Consider the following 27,931-nt stretch of genomic DNA (forward strand, 5'->3'; position numbering starts at 1 on the left):
CCTGGAATATGTTGCTTGTTTGAACTGGCTCACTCACATCTTTGTGAGGGAGGAAACCATCTCCGTTGCCAGTTAAAAAAAAAAAAAAAAGACTGAATCACTGCCAGCCTCCAGAGACAGGATTAATTAGAGAATTCCAGAAGTGGTTAGACTCCAAAGTTTACTTTTCAAGGTGACACAGCCTGAAGGGCTTGGAAGCAGCAAACAGTTTCTTGTTGAACTCTTGGTACTAGGAATTGACTCTCCTGGGTTTTACAAATTACCTGTAGTTCAGCTGTTGCTAGTACACTATGAGAATAAGCCTGGAAGGGCCTAGTGCTGAATCTATAGAAGGACTGGTAGGACCACAATAAAGACAGACATTTGGTTAACAGGGTCCCCTTCACCGTAGCCAAGCCTCGATAAGACATCAATGCCTTATTTATTTACTTGTCAAACCTGGTCTGGCCTGGCGTGTGGTGGGTACCTATGGTGCTTAAACCTTATGCCAAGTCCAGATATCCCCTCTTAGTGAAGTGTATCCAGTGTCTAGAAGGTAGGCTCTCTAGAGGTAGCCGTGGATGAGCAGCCAAGGCTTATCTAGGAGACATGCAAATCTCATGCAATACCACTGTAGTCACACAGCACTGACACACATGAAAGAAAACACTCAGTTGTACAAAAATAATCGTACTTTATTTTTGGAACAAATCACCACAAAAACTAGACAGGTAACCCACCCCTAGGAGGTAAGTGATACACTAAATATATTCACTAGCAATCAGAAATAGGCATAGAAAAGGTTATAAAACAGTGCAAATAGCAATGACCAACAGTGACCTTAGGGGGAGCATAAACCATATTAAAAAAAAAAAAAAAAAAGAAAATGGAATGCGAACAAGGCACCCCCACCTAGGTAAGTAAGATGTGTAGAGGGGAGCTGGGAGTACTAGAAAACCACAGAGGTAAGTAACACAGCACACCCGGACGACCAGGAATGCAGGAGTAAATCACTGGATTTTCCAAAACAACCTAAGAGAAGACTGCAAGAAAACCGGTGGTGGATTCCTGAAGAAAGAAGACCTGTGGAGAGAGGGGACCAAGTCCAAGAGTCACAGTGGAGTCCAGGAGGAGTATGAGTTACTGACCACCCAGCTGTGGATGCAGGAGTTGGTCAACGGTGATGAAGAAAAGGTCAGCACTGCAGCCCTGGAGCCGGAGAAGAGTTCCTGATGGATGCAGATGAAGCCCCACACTGGAAGGGAGATTGGAGACGTGTGTTGGTGCAGGAATTCCATAAACAAGGTTTGGCAAAGGCAAACGTGTGGTTAGTGGAAAAGAGGTGCTGCCGGGCACCATCAAGGCCCGGCAGGACTCCACAAAAGAGGGGGAGTCACAGCGGACCTTCAGAATCACAGAGAGTCCATAGGAGCAGAGGAAGGAGCAGAGGAAGGACCCACTGGAGTCCCACAGGACGGGGGGAAGCGGAGTCGCAGAAAACGCCCACGCAGCACTACAAAAGAGGATCCCAAGTCCCAGGAGAACCACGCAGGAGGCTGTGCTTTGTAGGATGGAGTGCTGGAGCTACACGTCACCTGAAGATCCCTTGGAGGAGATGCAAACAAGCCTTGGCAGCTGCTACAGACGCAGTGCATGGGGGTACTGTCAGGAATGGGAAGGCAAAGGCTTACCTCCACCAAAGTAGGACAGCGGGCAGAGAGGACCAAGAGGACTACTCCGAAACATCAACTGTGATGCAGGATCCAGGCAGCTCAGCAGGAGAGAGGATCCACGCAGCCAGTCGTCGTTTGTTGTAAATGCCTGAGGTTGCAGGGGAGCGACTCCTTCACACCAAGGGATATTTGGAGTTCTTCTGCAGGGTGAAGAGTTGGAGTCTTCTGAGGATGTATGGCCAGGGAAATGTTGCAAATCTGGCAGGAGCCCTAGAAACAATATTGCTGAAGAGTCCTTTCTGCTTGGAAGCAGCTTGTCAGGTCCTGGAGGTTCCAGTCGCAGTTCGGAGGCCGTAGGTTGAAGCAGAAGTTGCAGAGGAGTCCTGCTGGAATCTTGCAAGCCGAATCGGAGGATCCACCCAAGAGAGAGACCTTAAATAGCCCTGAAAGGGGGATTGATCACCTAACCAGGTAAGCACCTATCAGGAAGGGGCTCTGACGTCACCTGCCTGGCCACTCAGATGCTCCCAGAGTTCCCTGCCAACTTTGGAAACAAGATGGCAGAACCCAGTGACCCTCTGGAGCAGCTCTGGGCACCACCCCTGGGGGGGTGATAGACAGGGGTGTGGTCACTCCCCTTTTCATTGTCCAGTTTCGCGCTAGAGCAGGGACTGGGGGTCCATGAACCGGTGTGGACTAGTTTATGCACAGAGGGCATCAAATGTGCTCTTCAAAGCAAACCGGTGTCAGGGGGAGGCTACCCATCCCAAGCCAGTTGCACCTATTTCCAAAGGGAGAGGGTGCTACCCCCTCTGCCAAAGGAAATCCTTTGTTCTGCCATCCTGGGCTTGATTAGATCAAGCAGCAGGAGGGCAGAAACCTGTCTGAGGGGTGGCTGCAGCTGGGATGCCAGGAAACCCTGAAAGACTGGTGGAAGCAATGCTGGGGGTCCTCCAAGGAGCCCCCAGAGTGCATAGAATCATACTTCCAATACTTGCAACAGTATTGGGGTATGATTCCGACATGTTTGATACCAAACATGCCGAGGTTCGGAGTTACCATTATATAGCTGGACATGGGTAGTGACCTATGTCCAGTACACGCATAAAATGGTGTCCCTGCACTCACAAAGTCTAGTGCAGGGGTGCCCTCATACACAGGTACCTGCACTGTGCCCTCTGGGCTGAGAGGGCCAATTATAGGGGTGACTTATAGTGACCTGGTGTAGTGACCTGTAGTGAAAACAGTTGCATACACCCGTTTCACACACGCTGCAATGGGAGGCCTACAGAACCCTTCGCAGGGGCTCCCTTTGGATGGCATAATAACTGCTGCAGCCCAGGGGGATGCCCTGGAAGCCCAATGCCTTTAGTACCTAGAAACCATATAATAGGGACTTACAAGGGGGGGGGGCAGAATGCCAAATGTGGGAATTAAAAGGTACAATTTAGAGGAGAAAGCAAAACTACTGGGGTCCTGGTTAGCAGGAACCAAGTAGAGACAGTCAAACATTCTGACAACAGGCAGAAAATGGGGGTAACCATGCCTGGATAGAGGGTACTTTTCTACACTTTTCCAACCGTGCTTCCCCAATTAGGACAAGTCCACAAACTCGGCTTACACTTGAGAATAGAAATAGACACATTCAAGACAAGGTCTGGCAATAGACGTCCTGGCCATGGCTCATATGGTGGAACCTAAAGTCCTTCTCAAAACAAAAGTTTGAGCACCCATTCTGAATTAGAACCTTAAACATGAATAGTAGAGGCTAAAGCTTATCTTATCTTAAAAACTTCTTAGAACTCCTGTAGGAAAGTACCCTTGTTTTTGGCATGGTTATCCCCAGTTTTTGCCTGCTGTCAGTGTGATTTTACGGTGTTCACTTAGATCCTGCTAACCAGGACCCAAATGACTGTGCTCTCTCCCTCTAAATTTGGTTGCCCCGGACTTTGTACACTCCACAATTGGCACACTGGTCCCCCCTTATAAGTCCCTAGTATATGGTACCTAGGTACCCAGGGCATTGAGGCCCCAGGTGCTGCAGCATGTGTTACGCCATCCATGGGAACCCAAGCAAAATGTGCCTGCAGGCTTGACAACGCAGCCTGTGTGAAAAGGTGCATGCACCAGGTAACTATAAGTCACTCCTTTGGCAGGCCCTCCCAGACCGGAGGGCAGAGTACAAGTACCTGTGTGAGAGATCACAGATGCCCCCACAAACTCCAGCTCAATTTTCCTGGACTTCGTGAGTGCGGGAAAGCCATTTTACCTGTGTATTGCTATCAGAAATGTTGGAACCATACCCCAATACAGTTGCCAGCATTGGTTGTATGATTCCATGCACTATGCAAGTTCCTTAGTGGACACCCAGCATTGCTCCTACCATCTTTCTGGGCAGCCCAAGCAGCTGCCACCCCTCAGACAGGGTTCTGCCTTCCTCCTGTATGATCAGCTTAAGCCCAAGAAGGCACAACAAAAGACTTCCTTTGGGAGGGGGATAACACAATGGAAAGGGGAGTAACCACTCCCCTGTCCATCACCACCCCAAGGAAGATACCCAGAGCTAATCCAGGTGGCAACTTGATTCTGCCATCTTGAATCCAAGGTGGGCAGAGGCCCCAGGGAACATTTGAGTGTCCAGGTCAGGCAGGTGATGTCACAGCCCCCTCCTGATAGGTTATCACCCTGCTAGGTGACCAATCCCCCTTCCTGGGCTATTTAGGGTCTCCCTCTTGGGTGGGGGACTTCAGATTCGACGCGCAAGATTCCAGCAGGTCTCCTCTGCATCGTTTAATTTATCTTCTTGTCCTCGGGACAGCAACTGGACCCTCCAGGAACCGACAATCTGCAACCCCAGCAGCGACTCCGCTTTGCAACATTGTTTCTCTGGCTCCTTCCAGCAACTTCAACATTTCCCGAGCTCTGCATTCTCTGAGGGTGACGAGTCTTCAGACTGCACTAGAAGCAAGAAGGAATCTCCCTTGGAGGGAAGGAGTCACTCCCCTGCATCCGCAGGCACCAACTGCATCGACGTCCGGCTGCGTGGATCTTCTCTCCTGCAAAACTGCGTGGATTCTGCAACACAGGTAGTGGTCTGGAGTGGTCCCCTCTACTAGCTGTCCAACTTGGGAGACACTGCACCCTTGTCTTTCCTTGCAGGACAGTACCCCTCTGGACCGTGAATCTTGCAGCTACCAGGGCTTTGTTCCTCCTGCAAGGGATTTTCAGACTGTGTAGTCCCAGCCTCCAGCACTCTTCCCTGCAAAGCACAGTCTCCTATCTGCTGCTCCAGTGACGTAGGACTCCTCTCCAGGTGTGCCGAGTGGACCTCACTGCGACTCCTATGCCTGCTGCCTGTGAGTTGCCTGTTGGTGCTGCCTCCTCATCTTCCGACTCTCCTCACTGCCAAGGGTCACCTGGGACTCCTCTCCTTGGGTAGAGCTCCCCCGGACTTGGCTGGTCCCAGGCAGCTCTGCAAGTGTTCATCTGTGACTTTTGCCTTTGCCAAGGATTGTTGGTTGTTCTCCAACACCACTGACCGACTGCAACTCTTCTTCCGTTGTGGGATATCGTCTGCATCACTTCTGGAACTCTTTTCCTACTCCTGTGCTGCATAGCTGACTCCTTGTCTCGATCGTTAGCCTGGTTCTGCAATTCGAGAAGGATGGGTAGTGGCTCCCTTCTTTTGCAGGCCCTTTTCTATCAGGATCCACATTTTCTTTCCTCCAGTCTTGATTGGGTCTTGCACAGTCCTTTTGTCAACGGTTACCTGTAGGTTTGGGGAAAAATCCAGGTGAAAGGAAATGCCTCCCTTGGCATGGTTACCCCCTAACCTTTTGCCTTTTTGTTATACCAGTTATGATTGAAAGTGTGCTGGGACCCTGCTAACCAGGCCCCAGCACCAGTGTTCTTTCCCTAAACTGTACCTCTGTTTCCACAATTGGCACAGCCCTGGCATACAGATAAGCCATTTGTAAATGGTACTCCTGGTACCAAGGGCCCTGTGGCCAGGGAAGGTCTCGAAGGGCTGCAGCATGTATTATGCCACCCTGGGAATCAATCACTCAGCACATGCACACTGCCTCACAGCTTGCGTGTGCTGGTGGGGAGAAAATGACTAAGTCGACATGGCACTCCCCTCAGGGTGCCACGCCCTCAACCCACTGCCTGTGGCATAGGTAAGTCACCCCTCTAGCAGGCCTTACAGCCCTAAGGCAGGGTGCACTATACCACATGTGAGGGCATAGCTGCATGAGCACTATGCCGTTACAGCGTCTAAGCAAACCCTTAGACATTGTAAGTGCAGTGTAGCCATAAAGAGTATAGTATATAGTCTGGGAGTCTGTCAATTACGAACACAGTTCAATAATGGCTATGCTGAAATTTGGAAAGTTTGATATCGAACTCCTGGGCACAATAAATGCACACTGATGCCAGTGTGGAATTTATTAAAAATGCATCAGAGGGCATCTTAAAGATGCCCCCTGTGCACCAGTTCAATTCCTAGTGTTAGGCTGACCAGTTCCTGCCAGCCTGCCACAAACAGACGAGTTTCTGGCCACATGGGGTGAGTGCCTTTGTCACTCTGTGGCCAGGAACAAAGCCTGTACTGGGTTGAGGTGCTTCTCACCTCCCCCTGCAGGAACTGTACCACCTGGCGGTGAGCCTCAAAGGCTCATGCCTGTTGTTACAGCCCCCAGGGCATCCCAGCTAGTGGAGATGCCCACCCCTCCGGACACAGCCCCCACTTTTGACAGCAAGTCCGGAGGAGATAATGAGAAAAACAAGTGGTCACCCACCAGTCAGGTCAGCCCCTAAGGTGTGGTGACCCCTGCCTTAGGAAATCCTCCATCTTGGTTTTGGAGGATTCCTCCAAAAGGAATAGGGATGTGCCCCCCTCCCCTCAGCGAGGAGGCACAAAGAGGGTGTATCCACCCTCCAGGGCAGTAGCCATTGGCTACTGCCCCGCAGACCAAAACACACCCCTACATTTAGTATTTAGGGGAGACCGTGAACCCAGGAAATCAGATTCCTGCAACCTACAACAACAAGAAGGACTGCTGACCTGAAAGCCCCGCAGAGACGACAACTGACTTGGCCCCAGCCCTACCAGCCTGCCTCCAGACTCAAAGAACCTGCACTGCGACCCATGCAGAGGGACCAGCGACCTCTGCGGACTCAGAGTACTGACCTGCACCTAAAGGACCAAGAACCTCCTGAGGACAACGGCTCTCTCCAGAAACAACAACAAAACGGCAACTTTAAAGAGACTCTCACTTCCTGCCAGAAGCCTGAGTCTTCACCCTCTGCACCTGATGCCCCCGGATCGTGTTTGGAGAAACCAACACTGCAGAGAGGACTCCCAGGCAACTCCAATGACGTGGACACCCTGAGTCGACCTCCCTGCACCCCCACGGCGATGCCTGCATAGATGATCCAGAGGCTCCCCCTGACCGCGACTGCCTGGTAACAAAGGAACCCGACACATGGTGCAAGCACTGCACCTGCAGCCCCCAGGACCGAGAGGAACCACCTATCAATGCAGGAGTGACCAGCATGTGGCCCTCATTATAGCCCAGTTGGTGGAGAAGCCCCCCTGTGCCCTGGCTGCATCGCCAGAGTGACCCCCAGATCCCTCCATTGTTTTCAATACAAAACCCGACACCTGCTTTGAACACTGCACCCGGCTGCCCCTGTGCAGCTGAGGGTGTGTTTTGTGTGCTTGTGTGTGTCCCCCCCAGTGCTTTACAAAACACACTCTGTCTGCTCCCTGAGGACGCAGGTACTTACCTGCTAGCAGACTGGAACCGGAGTACCCCTGTTATCCATTAGACGCCTATGTCTTTTGGGCCCTCCTTTGACCTCTGCACCTGACTGGCCCTGTGTTGCTGGTGCTGCGGCTTTGGGGTTGCCTTGAACCCCCAACGGTGGGCTGCCCTATTCCCAGGAGACTGACTGTGTAGGTGCTTTACTTACCTGAAAAACTAACCAATACTTACCGTCCCCAGGAACTGTTGCTTTTTGCAGTGTCCACTTTTAAAATAGCTATTTGCCATTTTAACCAAAACTGTGTGTGCTACTGATTTAATTCAAAGTTCTATACTTGCCTGTTTGAAGTACCTTGCATTGTATGTACTTACCTCAAATTTGAATCTTCTGGTTCTAAAAAACAAATTAAGAAAATATATTTTTCTATATATAAACACCTAGTGGCCTGGATTAAGTCTTTGAGTGTGTGTTCCTCATTTATTGCCTGTGTGTGTACAAAAATGCTTAACACTACCCACTGATAAGCCTACTGCTCGACCACACTACCACAAAATAGAGCATTGGTATTATCTAATTTTGCCACTATCAACCTTTAAAGGGAACCCTTGGACTCTGTGCACACTATCTCTCACTTTGAGATAGTATATACAGAGCCAACTTCCTACACCATGTATTTACCTCTTCTCTACTGGTCGCTGGGGGGCACCCTAATACTTACCTTTTTGGCTTGCTAGTTCCTCCAGCTCCTCTCTACATATTTTGCTTCCTTGGGTGGGGGACTGTCTTTCACATTCCACATACTTATTGTATAGTTTGGTCTCTCCCTAGGGCCTTCACTATTTCTTATTGTTTTACTGTTTGCTATTGCTTTCTGTGCTAATCAGGGACTCCTAATGTGTATTTAACAGTGTGTTTACTCACCTCCTAGTGGAGTACAGCCTATACAGTATTTTAGTATTTGTGTTACTATAATGAAGTACCTTTACTTTTGTAACACTGTGTAGTGCTGTGTGACTGTAGTGGCATTGCATAACCTTTGCACGTCAGTCTTGGCTGCTCATCCACAGCTACCGCTAGAGAGCCCTGGCTCCTTGACTCTGTCTACACCTCACTAATAGGGGATACAAGGACCTGATATAAGGTGACAATACCGTAGGTGCTCACCACACACCAGGACAGCTTCCTACAAAGGGTTTCTCTGGCTTCCGGAAACTCAGGGAGGTTCGGAGGGGACCCAGAACTAGGCTCCGCAGATGGAGGCCTAGAGCATCGACACTCGTCCCATCAGTCGAGCGATGGGGTGAAGTCGAAGAAAGCTTGGCCTTCTTTGACGACGACTTTTTCTTACCCGAGTGACCTTTAGACTTTGAGGAAGACAAGTGATGGCGACTCCACAAGGTCTTGAGACCTTCCTCTTGAGCGAGACCAGGAGTAATGCGAAGTTGAGCGCCAGGCCGTCACGAGCTTTAGGGACCACTCCCTCAAAGCCTTTGGGTGCATGGCCTGGCACTCGGGGCACTACTTCGGGTCGTGGCCTCACTCCAAACAGCATAAACAGACCCATTGGAGCTCTGTCACGGACATCATGTGGTGACATTCCTCACATGGTTTGAAACCGGTCTTCGGGAACATCCCTTGACGCACCAAAAGCCACAAAGAAAATATGACATAATTGTTGAATTCGGTCAAAACACGACCAGGGTTGATCTCTCTGGATCACAGTGTGGGGCGGAAAGAAAAGAACTGATGTCACCGTGCAGAGGCGGCACTTTGTACGACCGCAATGCCATCACGGCTACCAGGACGCCAATGAGGGACATGGAGTCGACCGATGCCAACTCATGGCGCGCAAAGGTACTGCTTGAAGAAAAATCTCCGGATCCAGTCCGACGACTAGGGGGACATTCTAAGGTAAGGAATCTGCAACTAGAAGTCTCCATCAGATACATCGGTATCATAGCCTGAATATCCTGGACTCGCCGCTCAAGAGGATAGGCCCGAAACTGCACTGTTTCCAGAACGGCTCTGATGAAAGGGACATTGAGAGTAAACCCTAGTGAATGCAGAAGGTTTGCCATAGTCAAGAGGTGGGAGACGACAGCCTGAGGCTAGCCCACCTTAAGCAGCCAGTCTCCAAGATATGGGGAGACTGAAACCCCTGATCTCCACATAAGTGCCACAACCATCGCCATCACTTTGGTGAACATCCGAGGAGCGCTGGTAAGGCGGTGGCTGGGATAGGGCTGGCATGGTTGAACGCCCCTTCCATAGCCCTAAAATGAGCCTAAGGCCAACAGGGGATGAGGTGGGACAGCTGAGAGGCCAAGGACTTGGAAGTAGCCCGTGAGCCCTTAAAGTTCTCCAGCGCCTAGTCTGCAAATAGCCAGGGTCTCCTCCGTGACCAGTGGCAACACTTGCGCAACTGTATCCCACAGCGTGTGGAAGTAGCGGCCTAATAAGCATGCAGTGTTTACTGTCCGCAATGCAAGGCTGGCGGAACAAAACATTTTCTTGCCAAAGCTATTCAGCCTCTTAGATTCCACATTTGGGAGAGCGGTAGTGAACATGCCATTGGAGGTCAAAGGTTTAGACCACCAAGCTCTCTGGGGTAGGTTGCCGGGTGAGGAAACTTGGATCCCCTGGGTGCGGGGCAACGGCAGTGGGCAATCATCCTGTTCACAGGAGCAAGTGTGCTGGGTTTGGATCAGGGAGCTAGAAGAAAGTCTGTTAGGGCTTCACTGAAAGTAAACAGGGGTTCGGAGGAAGAATCTCCTGGTTGCAGCACCTTTGTCAAAATGTTGGCCTTGACTGCAACCAAAAGCAACTCAAGGTCCAGGACCTCAGCCACCCTCTTTGCCACCCGTACATAGGCAGCCCTCTCCTCCATAGAAACAGAAGAGGGAGAAAGCATGGCAGTATCTGAAAATGTGTCCAGTCTGCTGGCTTCAACCAGTTCCTCACATCAATCTATATCTTGACCTTCTAACTGGTTTTCTAAAGGATCCCGTGATCCCTCCTATTCTTTAGTAGTGCCACAGCCTTCAGAATAAGGCTGAGGTGCTAACCTACAAGTTACTTACCTTTGGTAACAATTTATTTAGTAGAGACATATTCTAGTTGCAGATTCCTTACCATAGAATTTTCCCCCATACGTCAGACTGGATCCGGAGATATTTTCTTCAGGCAATACCCATGCACGTCGTTAGGGGGCATCCGCTGCTTAGTCGCCGTGGTGACGTCAGGAGTAGTACATAGATGCCACGTCAGTGCAGTGACCTCAGTTTCTTTTCACAACTTTCCACGCCAAAGCGCAAAGCTGCGAAGGACACCAATACTGGTGCGCCAGTGCTAGGGCCCTGTAGTAAAGTAGCCTCATTCGAGCTGCGTTACACTGACTTTTTGGCCTGTTTGTCAGTGTCTTTGACTGTTCACCGGGATCCTGCTAACCCAGACCCCAGTGACTGTGCTCTCTCCTCTAAATTTGGTTGCTAGTAACTATTTATCCTCACAAGTGACATACTGCTACCCCCATGTAAGTCCCTAGTATATGGTACCTAGGTACTCCGCGCATTGGGGCTCCCGGGGATCCCTATGGGTTGCAGCAGTTATTGTGCCACCAATAGGGAGCCCATCCAAAGGGTTCTTTAGGCCTGCCATTCCAGCCTGTGTGAAACGGGTGCATGCACCCTTTTCAATACTGGTCACTACACCAGGTCACTATATGACACCCCTATGGTAGGCCCTCTCAGCCCAGAGGGCAGGGTTCAGGCACCTGTGTGTGAGAGCACCCCTGCACTAGCAGAGGTGCCCCGAAAAACTCCAGATCCATTTTCCTGGACCTTCTGAGTGCAGGGACGTCATTTTACGTATGTACTTGACGAAGGTCACTACCTATATGTCCAGCTACATAATGGTAATCTGAACCTGGGCATGTTTTGTATCAAACATTTCTGATTCATACCCCAATACTTTTGAAACTATTGGAAGTATAATTTCATGCACTCAGGGGGCTCTTTAGAGGACCCCCAGCATTGCTACCACCAGTCTTAAAGGGTTTTCCGGGCAGCCCTGCGGCTGCTACCCCTCAGATAGGCGTCCTCCCTCCTGCTGCTTGATCTCATGAAGCACAGGAAGACAGAACAAAGGATTTGCTTTGGGAGAGGGAGTAACATCTGCTCCCTTTTGAAAATAGTTGTGACTGGCTTGGGAGGGGAAGGCTCTCCAAGTGACTGGTTTGCTTTGAAGGGCAGATTTGGTGCCCTCTATGCATAAACCAGTCCACACTGGTTCAGGGACCAACAGTACTTGCTCTGGCATGAAACTAGACAATGGAAAGGGGAGTGAGCACTTCCCTGTCCATCACCACCCCAGATGTGGTACCCAGAGCTCCCCCAGAGGGTCCCTGGGTTCTGCCATCTTGTTTCCAAGGTTGGAGGGGAACTCTGGGAGCATCTGAGTGGCCAGGCAGGGGATGCCCTTGCCCCCTCATGATAGGTACTTAACTGGTTAGGTGACAAATCCCCCTTTCAGGGCTATTTAGGGTCTCTCTCTGGGGTGAGTCCTCAGATTCGGCTTGCAAGATTGCAGCAGGACTCCTCTGCAACCTTCACTTCGACTTCTGGCGTCCGGAACTGCAACTGAAACCTCCAGGACCCGACAAACTGCTTCTGAGAAGAAAGGACTCTTCAGCAACCTTGTTTCTAGGGCTCCTGCCAGCTTTGCAACAATTTCCTCGCTGTGCATCCTCAGAAGACTAACTCTTCAGCCTGCACAAGAAGAAGGAGGAGGAAATTCCCTTGGATGGAAGGAGTCACTCCCCTGCAACCACAGGCACCTATGACAAGCAACAACCGGCTGTGTGAATCTCCTCTCCTGCTGAGCTGTTTGGATCCTGCATTACGGGTGGTGGTCCGGAGTAGTCGTCTTGGTCCTCTCTGCCAGCTGTCCAACTTTAGTGGAGGTAAGCCTTTGCCTTCCCACGCAGAACAGTACACCCCCGTGCACCGTATCTCTTGCAGCTGCCAAGGCTCGTTTGTATCTTCTTCAAGAGATCTTCACGTGACGTGTAGCTCCAGCCCCCAGCACTCCATCCTGCAAAGCACAGCCTACTAGCATGGTTCTCCTGCGACAAGTGATCCTCTTTTGTAGTGCTGCATGGGCTCCTTCTGCTACTCCTTTGTGCCCGTCCTGTGGGACTCCTGGTGGTGCAGCTTCTGCTCTTGTGGACTCTCTGAGATGCTGAGGGTCCCCCGTGACTCCCCCTCCTGGGCCTTGCTAGCCCCTGGCAGTCCCTCTTTGCCACTAACCACAAGTTTGCCTTTGCCAAGGCTTCTTGGTGGAAATCCTGCACCGACACCCGTGTGAAATCTTCCTTCCAGCGTGGGACATCTTCTGCATCCATCAGGAACTCTTCATCGGTTCCAGGGCTGCAGTGCTGACCTGTTCTTCATCACTGTCGACTAACTCCTGCATCCACATCTGGGTGGGCAGTTCCTCCTACTCCCCCCGGACTCCACTGTTACTCTTGGACTTTGTCCCCTCTCTCCACAGGTCTTCTTTCTTCAGGAATCCACAGCTGGATTTCTTGCAGTCTTCTCTGGGAGTCTTTTTCTTCTTTTCTTCCTTTTGGGTGGTTTGGGGGAAAATCCAGTGTTTTACTCCTGCATTCCTGGTCACTAGGGGGTACTGTGATACTTACCTTTGTGGTTTTCTAGTACTCCAAGCTCCCCTCTACACGTTTTACTTTCCGAGGCGGTGGTACCTTGTTCGCATTACATTTTTTTAGTATATGGTTTGTGCTCCCCTAGGATCACCATTGGCTATTACTATCTGCACTGTTTTCTAACCTTTTTTATGCCCGTTTCTGATTACTAGTGCATATATTTAGTGTATTACACATGCTAAGGGTGGGTTACCGGTCTAGTATTTTGTGGTGCTTTGTTCCAAAAATAAAGTACCTTTATGTTTGTACAACTGAGTGTTTTATTTCATGTGTGAAAGTGCTGTGTGACTACAGTGGTATTGCATGAACTTTGCATGTCTCCTAGATAAGCCTTAGCGGCTCATCCACAGATATCTCTGGAAAGCCTGGCTTCTAGACTGCCTACAATACACTAAAAGGGGATATCTGGACCTGGCATAAGGTGTAAGTACCAGAGGTACCCACCACACACCAGGCCAGCTTCCTACAGTAGGAAAGGAATCTGCAACTAGAATACTGTAGGACGTTGGCTCTGTATATACTATTTCAAAGTGAGAGATAGTGTTCACAGAATCCAAGGGTTGCCCTTAGAGGCGGATAGTGGCAAAATTAGATCATTCTAATGCTCTATTTTGTGGTACTGTGGTTGAGCAGTAGGCTTATCAGAGGGTAGTGTTAAGCATGTGTTGTACACACACAGGCAATAAATGAGGAACACACACTTAAAGACTTAACTCCAGGCCAATAGTTTTTATATAGAAAAATATATTTTCTTAATTTATTTTAGAACCACAAGATTCAAGATTTGAAGTAAATACATAAAATGCAAGCTACTCCACACAGGTAAGTAAGGAACTTTGAATTAGAGCAGTAACGTACACAATATTGGTTAAAATGGTAATAAGCTATTTTAAAAGTGGACACAGTGCAAAAATCAACAGTTCCTGGGGGAGGTAAGTATTTGTTAGTTTCTCAGGTAAGTAAAGCACTTACAAGTTCAGTTTCCTGGGCATAGGCAGCCCACCGTTGGGGGTTCAAGGCAACCCCAAAGTCACCGCACCAGCAACACAGGGCCGGTCAGGTGCAGAGGTCAAAGGAGGGCCCAAAACACACAGGTGCCTATGGAGAACAGGGATGCTCCCGGTCTAGTCTGCCAACAGCTAATTACCTGCATCTTCGGAGGGCAGACCAGGGGGGTTTTGTACAGCACTGGTGGGGGACACAAGAAGGCACACAAAACACACCCTCAGCAGCATGGGGGGGAGCCGTGTGCTTAGCAGGCGTCGGGTTTTCAATAGAAATCAATGGAGGGACCGGGGGTCACTCTAGCGGTTCTGGCAGGGCACAGGGGGGCTTCTCGGGCCAGCCACCAACTGGGCTGGGCAGAGGGTCGCCTGATGGTCAATCTTGCACTGGAGTTCGGTTCCTTTTGGTCCCGGGGACTGCGGGTGCAGTGCTTGGTCCAGGCGTCGGGTTCTTTGTTCCAGGCAGTCGCGGTCAGGGGGAGCCTCTGGATCCTCTCTTCAGGTGTCGCTGTGGGGGTGCAGGTCTCAGATTACTCACATAGTTGCAGTCGTCTGGGAGTCCTCTCTGCGGTGTTAGCTCTCTGGAGCTCGAGCCAGGGCCATCGGGTGCAATGTGTGAAGTCTCACGCTTCCGGCGGGAAGGGTGAGTTCTTAGGAAGTTGCAAAAAAGTTGCAAAGCTGTTGCAGTTTTTGAACAGTGCCGCTGTTCTCTGGAGTTTCTTGGTCCTTTGGTTGAAGGCAGTCCTCTGAGGCTTCAGAGGTCGCTGGCCCCTGTCGGATGCGTCGTTGTGCAGGTTCTTTGAGTCTGGAGACAGGCCGGTAGGGCTGGGACCAAGTCAGTTGTCGTCTCTGTAGGGCTTTCAGGTCAGCAGTCCTTCTTCTTTGTGTAGGTTGCAGGTATCTGGTTCAGGGGTGTGTTTAGGTCAGAAGGGCAGCAAGCCAATGGCTACTGTCATAGAGGGTGGCTACTCCCTCTTTGTGCCTCCTCCCTGAGGGGAGGGGGGCACACCCCTAATCCTATTGGGGGAATCCTTCAATCTCAAGATGGAGGATTTCTAAAGGCAGGCGTCACCTCAGCTCAGGGCACCTTATGGGCTGTCGTGACTGGTGGGTGACTCCTCCTTGTTTTTCTCATTATCTCCTCCAGCCTTGCCGCCAAAAGTGGGGGCAGTGGTCGGAGGGGCAGGCATCTCCACTAGCTGGGATGCCCCGGGGTGCTCTAACAAAAGGCATGAGTCTTTGAGGCTTACCACCAGGTGTTACAGATCCTGCAGGGGGAGGTGAGAAGCACCTCCACCCAATACAGGCTTTGTTCCTGGCTACAGAGTGACAAAGGCACTCTCCCCATGTGGCCAGAAACACGTCTGCTTGTGGCAGGCTGACAGAAACTGGTCAACCTAGCACTACGAGTCAGACTGGTATTCAGGGGGCATCTCTAAGATGCCCTCTGGGTTCATGTTACAATAAATTCCACACTGGCATCAGTGTGCATTTATTGTGCTGGGAAGTTTAATACCAAACTTCCCAGATTTCAGTGTAGCCATTATGGTACTGCAGAGTTCGTGTTTGACAAACTCCCACACCATATACTCATTATGGCTACCCTGCACTTACAATGTCTAAAGTTTTACTTACACTGTAGGGGCATCATGCTCATGCAGATATGCCCTCACCTGTGGTATAGTGCACAGTGCCTTAGGGCTGTAAGGCCTGCTAGAGGGGTGTCTTACCTATGCCACAGGCAGTGTGGGGTTGACATGACACTCTGAGGGGGGTGCCATGTCGACTTAGTCATTTTCTCCCCACCAGCACACACAAGCTGTGAAGCAGTGTGCATGTGCTGAGTGAGGGGTCCCTAGGGTGGGATAAGACATGCTGCAGCCTTTAGAGACCGTCCCAGGCATCAGGGCCCTTGGTACCAGGGGTACCAGTTACAAGGAACTTACCAGAGCGCCAGGGTTGTGCCAATTGTAGAGACAAAGGTACGGTTTAGGAAAAGAACACTGGTGCTGGGGCCTGGTTAGCAGGGTCCCAGCACACTTTAAAATCATAACCTAGCATCAGCAAAGGTGAAGAGTTGATCACCCACACAGAAATCTTTAGTACGATTGAAATAGAATGCCAACGCTCTTTTTGGATCTAGGCGGTGGAGTGTATCCTCCTCATGAGAAGGTGTAAAAAGTAGGCAAAGTGATGGACTGACCTACATGAAAAGGTGTAATGACTTTGGGAAGGATGAAAGCCTGCTTAGTGCATAACACCACTTTGTCAGGGTGCACAGACAAAAATGGGGGCTTAGAAGATAAAGCCTGAAGCTCACTCACTCTGCGAGCAGAAGTGATGGCAACAAGAACTACAGTTTTGAAAGAAAGGAGCCATAATGGACAATTGTGCTTCAGCTCAAAGGGAGTACACATTAAGTAAGGATACGATTGAGGTCCCACTGAGGCATGATAAACGGAGTGGGAGGAAACAAATGGGTGAGGCCCTTAAGGAATCTACTAGCAATAGTATACATAAAGAGTGAAGGCTGATCAGGCAACCAAAGAAAGGCAGAGATATGCCATAAATAGCCTATAAGGGTGCCCAAAGTAGAGCCCTGCTGGGCCAAAGAAAGAATCAACAAAAAAACCTCAGAAAGAGGAGGAGCAGAGAGGAGATCAACAGATTTGTTGGTACACCATGCCACAAATTTATGCCAACAACAGGAGTATACCATTTTGGTGGAGGGCTGCCTGGCTGCCAAGATTACATCACAGACTTTGGGTGGAAGGTCAAAAGCCGTCAACTGCCGCCAATCAATCTCCATGCATGAAGGCAGAGATTGGACAGGTTCGGGTGGCGAACCGTCCCCAGCTGCTGTGACAGAAGATCCTCCCGAAGGGGCAGTCTGAGTGGAGGGTCGAAGGCCATGGTCAGTAGCTCTGGATACCACACTCTCTGTGCCCAGTCCGGAACCACCAAAATTACTTGGGCCCGGTCGTTCTTGATCTTCTTGAGAACTCTGGAGAGAAGTGGTATAGGTGGAAAGGAGGCCGGAGTTGCACTTGAGACAAAAAGCGTCTCCAAGCGAGTGTCGCCTTGGAAACTCCAAAGCGCAACACAGCTGACACTGCATAGTCTCTGCGGAGGCGAACAGATCTAACCAAGGTTCTCCCCACTGCTGAAAGAGACCTTGAGCCACCTCCGGATGGAGACGCCATTCGTGATCAGCTATGCTTCGACAGCTGAGTTCGTCTGCTCTGGCGTTGAGAAAGCCCGACAGATGTGGAACCACGAGGGTTATGTCCTGATGTGTCAGCCATGTCCAGAGGCGCAGCGCCTCCTGACAAAGGGTCCAGGACCCTACTCCGCATTGTTTGTTGCAGTACCACATAGCTGATGTGTTGTCCATGAACACTTGCACGACCTTCCCTTTGAAACCCAAGCCTGATTGCCCAGAGTTCCAGAAGATTGATATGAAGCCCAGACTCTGCCATAGACCAGAGCCCTTTGATTTCCGCCTCTCCCATGTGGCCGCCCCATCCCAGAAGTAACGAGTCTGTCACTATGGATAGATTTGGTTGAGAAAGGGAGAGCGTTCTGCCGTTGAACCAATGCCGATTTGAAAGCCACCTCTGCAGGTCTTTTGCAGTCCCCTCCGAGATCTGGACCATGTCAGAGAGAGAGTTCCCTGATGCTGCGCCCACTGGAACTTCAAGTCCCACTTCACAGCCTCTATACTCCATCTGGAATTTCTCACTAGCAGGAGGCCAAGAGGCCCAGCAGTATCAGAGTCAGTCTCACTGAAACCCAAGATAGAAGCTGAAAGGTCGAAATCATAGCCTGAATATCCTGGAGTCGCTTTTCAGGAGGATAGGCCCTAAACTGCACTGTGTCCAGAACAGCTCAGATTAAAGGGAGCATATGTGACTTCTGCACGTTTATGGTGAACCCCAGCGTGTGCAGGAGGTTCGCAGTAGTCTGAAGGTGGGAGACGGCTTTGTGTGGCGAGTCCACCTTCAACAGGTAGTTGTCGAGGTAGGGAAAGACAAACACCCAACCTGCGGAGATGAGCTGCAACCACTGCCATCACTTTCATAAACACCCGAGGGGCCTCGTAAGGCCGGAGGGAATCAAGGTAAATTGAAAGTGCTAGTCACCTACCACGAATCGTAGAGAATGTCTGTGGACAGGCAGGATGGGAATAAGGAGGTAAGCGTCCTGCAAGTCCAATGCTACCATGAAAACTCCTGGGTCCAAGGCAGACAGGACCTGAGCGAGGGAAAGCATTTAGAATTTCTCCTTCTTGAAGAAGAGATTGAGGGCATGAAGGTATAGGATAGGATGTAAGCCCTTGTCTTTTTTGGGCACCAGAAAGTAGCAGGATTAACAACCATGACCTACTTCTGGCACAGGGACCCTCTCTATAGCCCCCTTGGCCAAGACCGCTGCAACTTCCTGGAGGAGAAGTGCCAAATGATCCTCCGGTATACGGCTGAAATATGGAGGCATTGGGGTGGGGCAGACTCAAAGGGGAGGGAGTAGCCCCTCCAAACGATCTGCAAAACCCACCTGTCCGTAGTGATGGATTCCCAGTGGGGCAGGTGATGGCGAAATCCTGCCACCAACTGGACCAGAGTGAGGGGACGGACTAGGAGGGTTTGGAGGCTGCAGCAGGGGTGGACTGGGAAGACTTCTGGTTCTCTGTCCCACGACCACATGGGATTCTGCATCCCCAGCCACGCAGCGGCTGAACAGCATGGGTGGCATGGTGGCTGGGAAAGGGACGCAACAGGGAGCCCTTTCCATGGCCACAAAGGGGGCGAAACGTAGACTGTTGGGGACAAGGGGCAGTAGGAAGGCTGAGGGACCGAGCCGTAGCCCAGGGTTGCTGTCCTAAAGGCTCTACAGAAGGACAGTTTTGCTGTCCTAGAGTATTAGGGGCGGTGGAGGGTTGCTGCACCAATGTACCTCTGGGAGGGCAAAATCCAAGTTTTCTAAGACAAGGCAGGTTTGCTTTTTTGTCTTGGGTCCCTTTCAGAGGGGTACTTTTACCCCTGGGAGCAAAATGAGGTCCTTAGTGGGAGGGTGGGCAATGGATAATATGGTATCCTGCTTGCCTGTGTTTTTAGGAGTGTCCTGGGCCATTATTCCAGGCTCTAGGGACTCCTTCCCTACTTCGCTCTTTTGTCTTCTTATAGAGTAAGGGGATAAAATGTTTGGGAATGCCCAGCATAGCTGCATGGGCAAGGAACTCTAACTCAGCCCAATCTGAGGTCTCCAGGTCATTCCCTAACTCAACAGGTAGAATAGGCGAGACTAACACCTGTTTAGGGTCAGTAACTACACCCCAGCTAAAGTGTATTACAGCTAAGGGGAGGGAATCCCTGAACTTAATTCTGTACTATTCAGTGGTAGGACGAAATCCATGCAATTAGTTCTGTACTGTTCAGTGGCAAGACAAAATCCTTCTAACAGAGCAAACTTTAAAACTGTGCAATTGACAGTAAGAAGTCTATCCCTACCCTTGTCGGAGAAGGAAAGCCAAAGGATAGCAGCCCACTGTCTCTGGGGGAACCCTCCGAACTTTGCAGGCCCTTTCAAGAGCAGAGAACCACTTATGGAGGTCACTCCCCTCCCCCACCCCCCTCCCACCTTTTAAGTGGGGGGAGAACAACTTTGCTAAGGTTTCTAGCATCAAAAGAGTCCTCCCTGACCCTAGGTTCCCTGAAACCAAAGCTGCTGCTGCCACCATGGGGTGCTAACCCCAATCCCTGCCTCTCTCTCTCCACTTCCAAGGCCTCCCTGTCTAGGGCTAGCTGCTGCTGCAGCCTCGGCTTTGCCTCCTCCAGTCTTAGTTTCCTATATAAGGAGTCATATGGAGTTGAGCAGTTTTTCCCCTCCGATACAGAGGTGACATGAGTGGCAGGATGAGGATCTGTCCCAAGGCTTAGTAACCCTCTGAACTTGTCCACTGAGAACAAAGGGGGGCCTACTGACATGGCTACCTTTGGCACTACCAGTAGTGCTCCCAGCGTCACTAGGGGGTATACTAGAGACCCGACGATCCTCTGAGGAACCTTCCTAAACCTCTTCAGTGTTCAGATCCGCTCTTTCTAACATGGGGGGGGGGGGTAGACTCTTCCTCCTGGCTCCTAGCTTATTCCTGGTCATCCTGGAAGAGCAGGCCAAGAAGCAGAGCCTTACTATGATTCCTATCTGTATTCACGTTCTCACTCTTGCACACTTCCGTCAGTTCCTGGAAGGTGAGATCTTCATAGAGAGAATCCATGTTCTGAGATGTGCTAGGTACTGAAGACAAGTTAGATTGGTGTAGGGCAATGGTTCCCAACCTTTTAACTTCTGTGGACCCCCACTTTATCATTACTGGAACCCGGGGACCCCCACTGAATCATTATTGGAATCCGGGGACCCCCCACTGAGTCATTACTGAAAGCTGGGAAACTAATCTGTTCATATTATTAAATTTTCTCAGCAGTCCCGGACCCCTTGAGGCGGCTCCGCGGACCCCCAGGGGTCCCCAGACCACAGGTTGGGAACCACTGGTGTAGGGTGTGCCTAACTTCTAGTCTCTTTCTAGAGAACTTTGGAGCAGGGGCTACGCCAGACCCCTCTCTTATCCAAACTTTAGGAGACTATCCCAACTACTAGGTATAACTGTAACCTTAACTAGTAAGTGGTCTTTTTTGCAGAAAGCACCAAGTGAAAGAGTGGTAAGGCAATTGCAAGTACTTACCCCACTGCTGCACCACCAAATACGAAGCTGGCCTGGTGTGTGGTGGGTACCTATGGTACTTACACCTTAAACCAGGTCCAGGTATCCCCTCTCAGTGAACTGTAGGCAGTGTCTAGAGGCCAGGCTCTATAGAGACAGCTGTGGATGAGCAGCCAGGGCTTATCTAGGAGACATGCAAAGCTCATGCAATACCACTACAGTCACACAGTACTTACACACAAGAAAGAAAACACTGGTTGAACAAAAATAAAGATACTTTATTTTTGGAACAGTATCAGAAAATACTAGAGCGGCAACCTACCAATAGGAGGTAAGTAAATACACAATAAATGTATACACTAATAAACAATAAGAGGCATAAAAAGGTTGGAAAACAGTGTAGAATAGCAATAAGCAATAGTATCCCTAGGGGGAGCCCAAACCATATACTAAGAAAGTGGAATGCCAAAAAAGGGCCCCCACCTACGTAAGTGAATCGTGTAGAGGGGAGCAGGGAGTACTAGGAAACCACACAGGTAAGAAATGCAGTACCCCTCAGCGACCAGGAATGCAGAAGTAAAACACTGGATTTTCCCAAAACCACCCCAAAGGATGAAAAGAAGAAAAAGAAAACACCCAAAACAGCCTGCAGGAAATCAGCAATGGATTACCGAAGATGGAGACCTGTGGAGAGAGGGGCTGAAGGCCAGAAGTGTCTGTTGAGTCCAGGGGGAATAGAAGATACTACCCACCCAGAGGTACCTTTTGGAGTTGGTCGACCAAGAAAGAAGACGGATCAGCACAGAAGCTGAAGAAGAGTTTCTGATATGTGCAAAAGGTGTCCCATGCTGGGAGCTGGATCGCAGACAAGTATCAGTGAAGGATTTCCACCAACAAGCCTTGGCAAAGGCAAACTCGTGTTGGAGGAAAAGAGGTGCTGCCAGGGACCAGCAAGGTCCAGGAGGAGTTGGAGTCACAGGGGACCCTCCACGACGCAGAAGGCCCACAAGGGCAGAGACAGCGCCAACAGGTGTCCCATAGGACAGGGACACAGAAGTCACTGAAGCAGCCCACGTAGCACCACAGAAGTTGCTCCCACGTCGCCAGAGGACCACACAGAGGCCCAGCAGTTGCAGGAGGGAGTGCTGGGGGCTGGAGCTACATGCTGCCTGAGGGACCCCTCGGCAGTGAAGCAAACAAACCTTGGCAGCTGCAAAGGATGCAGTGCACAGGGGTGCTGTCTTGCGTAGAGTGGAAAGGACTTACCACCACCAAAGTGCGACAGCTGGTAGAGAGGACCAAGGGGACCCCTCTGGACCACCACCTGTGATGCAGGGTCCACGTCATTCAGGTTGAGGGGAGATCCACGCAGCCAGGTACCTGCGGATGCAGGGGAGTGATGTCTTCACCCCCAGGGAGATTCCTTCTTCTTCTTGTGCAGGCTTAAGAGTCACAGTCTTTTGAGGATGCACAGCTGGGAAAATGTTGCAAAGCTGGCAGGAATTCTGGATACTAGGTTGCAGAAAAGTCTTACTCGTGGATCTGCAGCTTATAGGTTCCTGGAGTTGCGGTTCCAGAGGCCAGAAGTCTAAGCAGATGTTACAGAGGAGTCATTCTGGAATCTTGCAAGCCGAATCGGAGGACCCACCCCAGAGAGTGACCCTAAATAGCCCTGAAAGGGGGATTGGTCACCTAACCAGGGGGCTCTGATGTTACCTGCCTGGCCACTCAGATGCTCCCAGAGTTCCCTGCCAACCTTGGAAACAAGATGGCAGAACCCAGGGACACTCTGGAGAAGCTATGGGTACAGCCACTGGAGGTGATGGACAGGGAAGTGGTCACTCCCTTTCCATTGTCCAGTTTCGCGCCAGAGCAAGGACTGGGGGTTCATGAACCGGTGTGGATTCGTTTATTACACAGGGCACCAAATGCGCCCTTCAAAGCAAACCTGTGGCTTGGGAAGGCTACACCTCCCTTTCCCAAAGTAAATCCTTTGTTCTGCCTCCCCATGCTTCATCTGATCAAGCAGCAGAAGGGCGGACACCTGTCTGAGGGGTAGCAGCAGCTGGGCTGCCCAGAAAACCCTATAAGACTGGTGGTAGCAATGTTGGGGGTCCTATAAGGAGCTCCCAGAGTGCATTAAATCATACTTCCAATACTTGCAACAGTATTGGGGTATGATTCAGAAATGTTTGATACCAAACATGCCCAGGTTTGGAGTTACCATTGTGTAGCTGGACATAGGTAATAACCTATGTCCAGTACATGCGTAAAATGGTGTCCCCGCACTCACAAATTCCAGGAAAATGGATCTGGAGTTTGTGGGGGCACCTATGCTAGTGCAGGAGTGCCCGCACACACACAGGTACCTGCACCCTGCCCTCTGAGCTGAGAAGGTCTACCATAGGTGACTTATAGTGACCTTGTGCAGTGGCCTGTAGTGAAAACGGGTGCATGCACCCGTTTCACGCAGGCTGCAATGGCAGGCTTACGGAACCCTTTGTATGGGCTCCTTATGGGTGGCAGAGTAACTGCTGCAGCCCATAGGGATCCCCTGAAACCCCAAAGCCCTGGGTACCATATACTAGGGACTTACATGGGGGAACCAGTATGTCAACTGTGGGAAGGAAAAGTTACCAACAACCAAATTCAGAGGAGAGAACATAACCACTGGGGTCCTGGTTAGCAAGATCCCAGAGAACACAGTCAAACACACTGACAAACAGGCCATAAGTGGGGGTAACCAAGCTAGAAAGAGGCTACTTTCCTACAACCACCAACCTTATGAAAGGGCAGCCCTTCCTACACCCTGTACCTCAGATCATTCTCATCACTGATGCATAACACACAGATTTGGGAGCTCATCTCAGCAACCTCACAGTCCAAGGTTTTTAGGATATTACTCACCAGTCCTTACACATCAACTGCTTGGAGCTTCAAGCAGTCTTCCTAGCAATGAAGGTGTTCCTTCCACACTTGAAACACTAAGTAGTAGCGGACAGACAACATGACTGCCATGTACTATCTTCAAACCAGGGGGGGGAGACACATTCATCCCAGATGTTCCATTTGGCACAAACAGTATGGAAATGGGCAATTCATCACCACATTCCCATAGTAGCCCACTATCTCCCAGGAACGGACAATCAGTTTGCAGACTTGGTGAGCAGGATCCAGCAACCAGTCCACAAATGTGAACTCCACCCTCAAGTCCTTCATCAGTACTTTCAAAAATGGGCACCATTAATAGACCTCTTCCCACGGCTCAAAAGACAAAGGGCCTCATTATGACCCTGGCGGGCGGCGGAGGCCGCCCGCCAGGATGCCGCCCTCCAAAATACCGCGCCGCGGTCAAAAGACCGCAGCGGGTATTACAAGTTTTCCCCTGGGCTGGCGGGCGGTTGCTGAAAAACCGCCCGCCAGCCCAGGGGAAAACGACCTTCCCACGAGGATGCCGGCTCGTAATCGAGCCGGCGGAGTGGGAAGGTGCGACGGGTGCAGTGGCACCCGTCGCGTATTTCAGTGTCTGCAAGGCAGACACTGAAATACTTTGCGGGGCCCTCTTACGGGGGCCCCTGCCGTGCCCATGCCATTGGCTTTCCCGCCATGAACAGGATGGCGGTAGGGGGGGTCAGAATCCTCATGGCTGCGGAGCGCGCTCCGCAGCCATGGAGGATTCACACGAGCAGCGGAAAGTCAGCGGGAGACCGCTGACTTTCCGCTTCTGACCGCGGCTGAACCGCCGCGGTCAGAATGCTCGTTGGAGCACCGCCAGCCTGTTGGCGGTGCTCCCGTGGTCGGTGGCCCTGGCGGCCACCGGCCGCCAGGGTCAGAATGACCCTCAAAATGCCAAAACTTCACTCAGTCCAAAGGCAGTGCTCTATGGATGAGCTGGTCAGGGATATTTCCTTACCCTTTTCTGCTTCTCACACTCATTCCATTTCTAGTTGGGAAACTCATACAATCTTCACTCACCATGATACTTGTAGAACCCACAGCGGCGCGACAGCCATGGTTTACAACACTCCTAGAACTTTCACTAGTTCCACACCAAAAGCTCCCCAACAGGCCGGACCTTCTAACACAAAATCAAGGACAAATGGAACAGAGACCCCAAGTCACTCAACCTAGCAATATGACTCCTGATGTCACAGAATTTGAATACTTCCCCAAGAGTGTGTGAATATTCTTAAAGAGGTGTGTAGACCTACAACAAGACCATGTTACGCCGCCAAGTGGAAATGCTTTGTCTGCTATTGCAAAATAAAAAAAACATTGATCCTCCCAAGCCGGCGGTTGAAGAAATGATCTGTTACCTAATGCATTTACGGATAGCTAATTTAGTATACACAACATTTAACAGCTATAGCTTCATATCTTCAAAACAGACAGCATACTTCTTTATTTAGGGTTCTAGTTGTAAAAGCATTTATGGAAGGACTTAAAAGAGTCATTCCACCAAAAGTCCCTCCGGCTCCCTCCTGGAACCTTAACATTGTTCTCACAAGGCTCATGGGTCCCCCTTTTGAGCCACTACAAGCATGCCCATTCTTCCAAATTCACAAAGATAAAGTTGTTCTCAGAACTAACCCTAAATTTATCCCAAATGTTGTTTCACAATTCCACATTAACCAAACAATTGAACTACCAGTTTTCTTTCCCCAATCAGAGTCTGTGACAGAAAGGGTTCTACACACCCTTAATGTTAAATGAGCCCTGATGTATTACATAGAAAGAACCAAACAATTCAGTTTCATGCTTTTTCAATACCCCACAAAGAAAACTCTATGTCAAAACAGGTATACCTAGGTGGATAGTTACGTGCATTCAAACTTGCTATGTCAAAGCAAAACGCCAGTTACATGTCATCCAAGAGCACACTCCATTAGAAAGAAGGGTGCTTCAATGGAATTCATAGGAAACATGCATACAGCAGAGAAGATAAGGATATCTGATAGAGAAGCAGAGAGAGGATTTATAGACTTCTCTGTGAAATAACTTACAAATCTTTCCTAACAGCAGGTGTATACCGCTGTTGTGAAGGAACTCCTGGCTGCCAAGATAGCTTTTGACCTTCCTTTCAAAGTCTGTAGCGTTATCAACTGCCTCTGCTCAATTTCCACGTATGAAGGTGCAGAGCTGACAGGTTCGGGTGGAGGATCCTTTCCTGATGCTGCAATAGAAGATCCTCCCAAAGGAGCAGCCAGACTGGAGGACCGATGCTCATTTTCAGAAGCTCGTGATACCAGACTCTCTGTGCCCAGTCCGGAGCGACAAGGATTACTTGTGCCCGGTCGTTCTCAATCTTCTTGAGGACTCTGGGAAGGAGTAGTATGTGCAGAAAGGCGGTTGAGACGCCTGAGCTCCACTCGCAGCGAAAAGCGTCGCTGAGCGAGTGCCAACTTGGAAACTCCAACGCACAACACTGCTGACATTGCATGTTCTCTTTGGAGGTGAACAGACTAACCAAGGCTCTCCTCACTGCTGAAGGAGACCTTGCACCACCTCTGAATGGAGACTCCACTTGTGATCCGCTAGGCATCGATGGCTGAATTCATCCGCCCTGGCTTTCAGAGAACCTGCTAGATGTTCATTACGAGGGTTATGCCCTGCTGTTCCAGCCATGACCAGAAACGTAGAGCCCCTTGACAAACGGTCAATGACCCCCCCTCCGCCTTGCTTGTTGCCATACCACATGGCAGTAATGTTGTCCATAAACACCTGTACTAACTTCCCTTTGACAGAAGGAAGAAATGCCTTCAACACTAGTCGAGTAGCCCTGAGCTCCAACATGGTTATGTGGAATCTGGATTCCGCCGGGGACCAGAGTCCTTTGATGTCTACCTCTCCCAGATGGCAGCCCAGAAGTGATGCATCTGTCACTACTGTGAAGTCTGGAAAGGGAGCGGAGTCTGCCTCTGACCCAACTGCGGTTCGTTAATCACCACTGCAGATCCTTCACAGTTCCCTCCGAGATCTGGCCCATGTCGTAGAGATTCCCTTGATGCTGCACCTACTGGAACGTTAGGTTCCACTGCAAAGCCTCCATATGGAGTATGGCATGTTTTACCAGCAGGATGCAGGAGGCCTTGAAGCCCAGCAGCCTCAGAGTCATTCTGATCGACATCCAGGACAAAGGCTCAGTATCATAGTCTGAATATCCTGGACTCGTTGCTCTGGAGGATAGCCCAAAACTGCTCTGTATCCAGAACAGCTCCTAAGAAAGAGAGCATCTGAGAGGGAGTCAGATGTGACTTTGGCACGTTTATAGTGAACACCAGTGTATGCGGGAGGTTCACTGTAGTCTGGAGGCGGGAGACAACAGCCTGGGGCGAACCCACCTTCAGCAGTCAGTCGTCGAGGTAGGGGAAGACTGAAACCCACGAATTGTGCAGATGAGATGCAAACAAGCCCATTCACCTTGGTGAACACCCGGGGAGTGCTGGTAAGGCCAAATGGCAACACGGTGAACTGAAAGTGTTTGTAGCCTCGAACCGCAGGTAACACTTGTGGGCCAGCTGAATGACAATATGTAAATATGAATCCTGTAAGTCCAGCACTGCCAACCAGTCGTCTAGGTTAGAGTATACAAGACCTGAGCCAACTTGAGTAACTTCTTGAGGAAGAGATTTACGGTCCAATGGTCTAGTACAGGGCGAAGGCCCTTGTTCTTTTTGGGTAACAGAAAGTAGCAGCATAGGGAGTGGGTTCTTGTTGCAGTTAGAGCCTGCTACCCAGGTCGCCAGTGTCTCTTCCTTAAAACAAGACACCTGGTCACTGGAGACCCAAGTGACCAGGCCCTTCAGCCCCTTGTAGTAAATTATGCTACTGGTACCTAGGGCAGGGGGACCAAAGAGGGCCCATCAGAGCCCCAGCACAACTTGTGCCACTCTGCAGGACCCATCACCAACCTTATGCAGACTGCCATTGCGGGAAGCATGGCAGGGTGCTCCCAAAATCGAAAACACAACATGGCACACAGCACGCAATATATGTAAGTCACCCCTCTAGCAGGCCTTACAGCCGTAAGACAGGGTGCAGTATATTACATCTGAGGGCATATCTG

General features: G+C 50.4%; 1 protein-coding gene across 2 annotated transcripts in view; it reads right to left on the reverse strand.

The window, feature by feature from the left end:
- USP34 (ubiquitin specific peptidase 34) overlaps positions 1–27,931 on the reverse strand; it is a 1,940,069-nt gene that overhangs the window by 1,242,891 nt on the left and 669,247 nt on the right. The window lies entirely within an intron of this gene.

The sequence above is a fragment of the Pleurodeles waltl genome, chromosome 5 (genome assembly GCF_031143425.1).
Source record: "Pleurodeles waltl isolate 20211129_DDA chromosome 5, aPleWal1.hap1.20221129, whole genome shotgun sequence".
Taxonomy (NCBI): Eukaryota; Metazoa; Chordata; class Amphibia; order Caudata; family Salamandridae; genus Pleurodeles; species Pleurodeles waltl.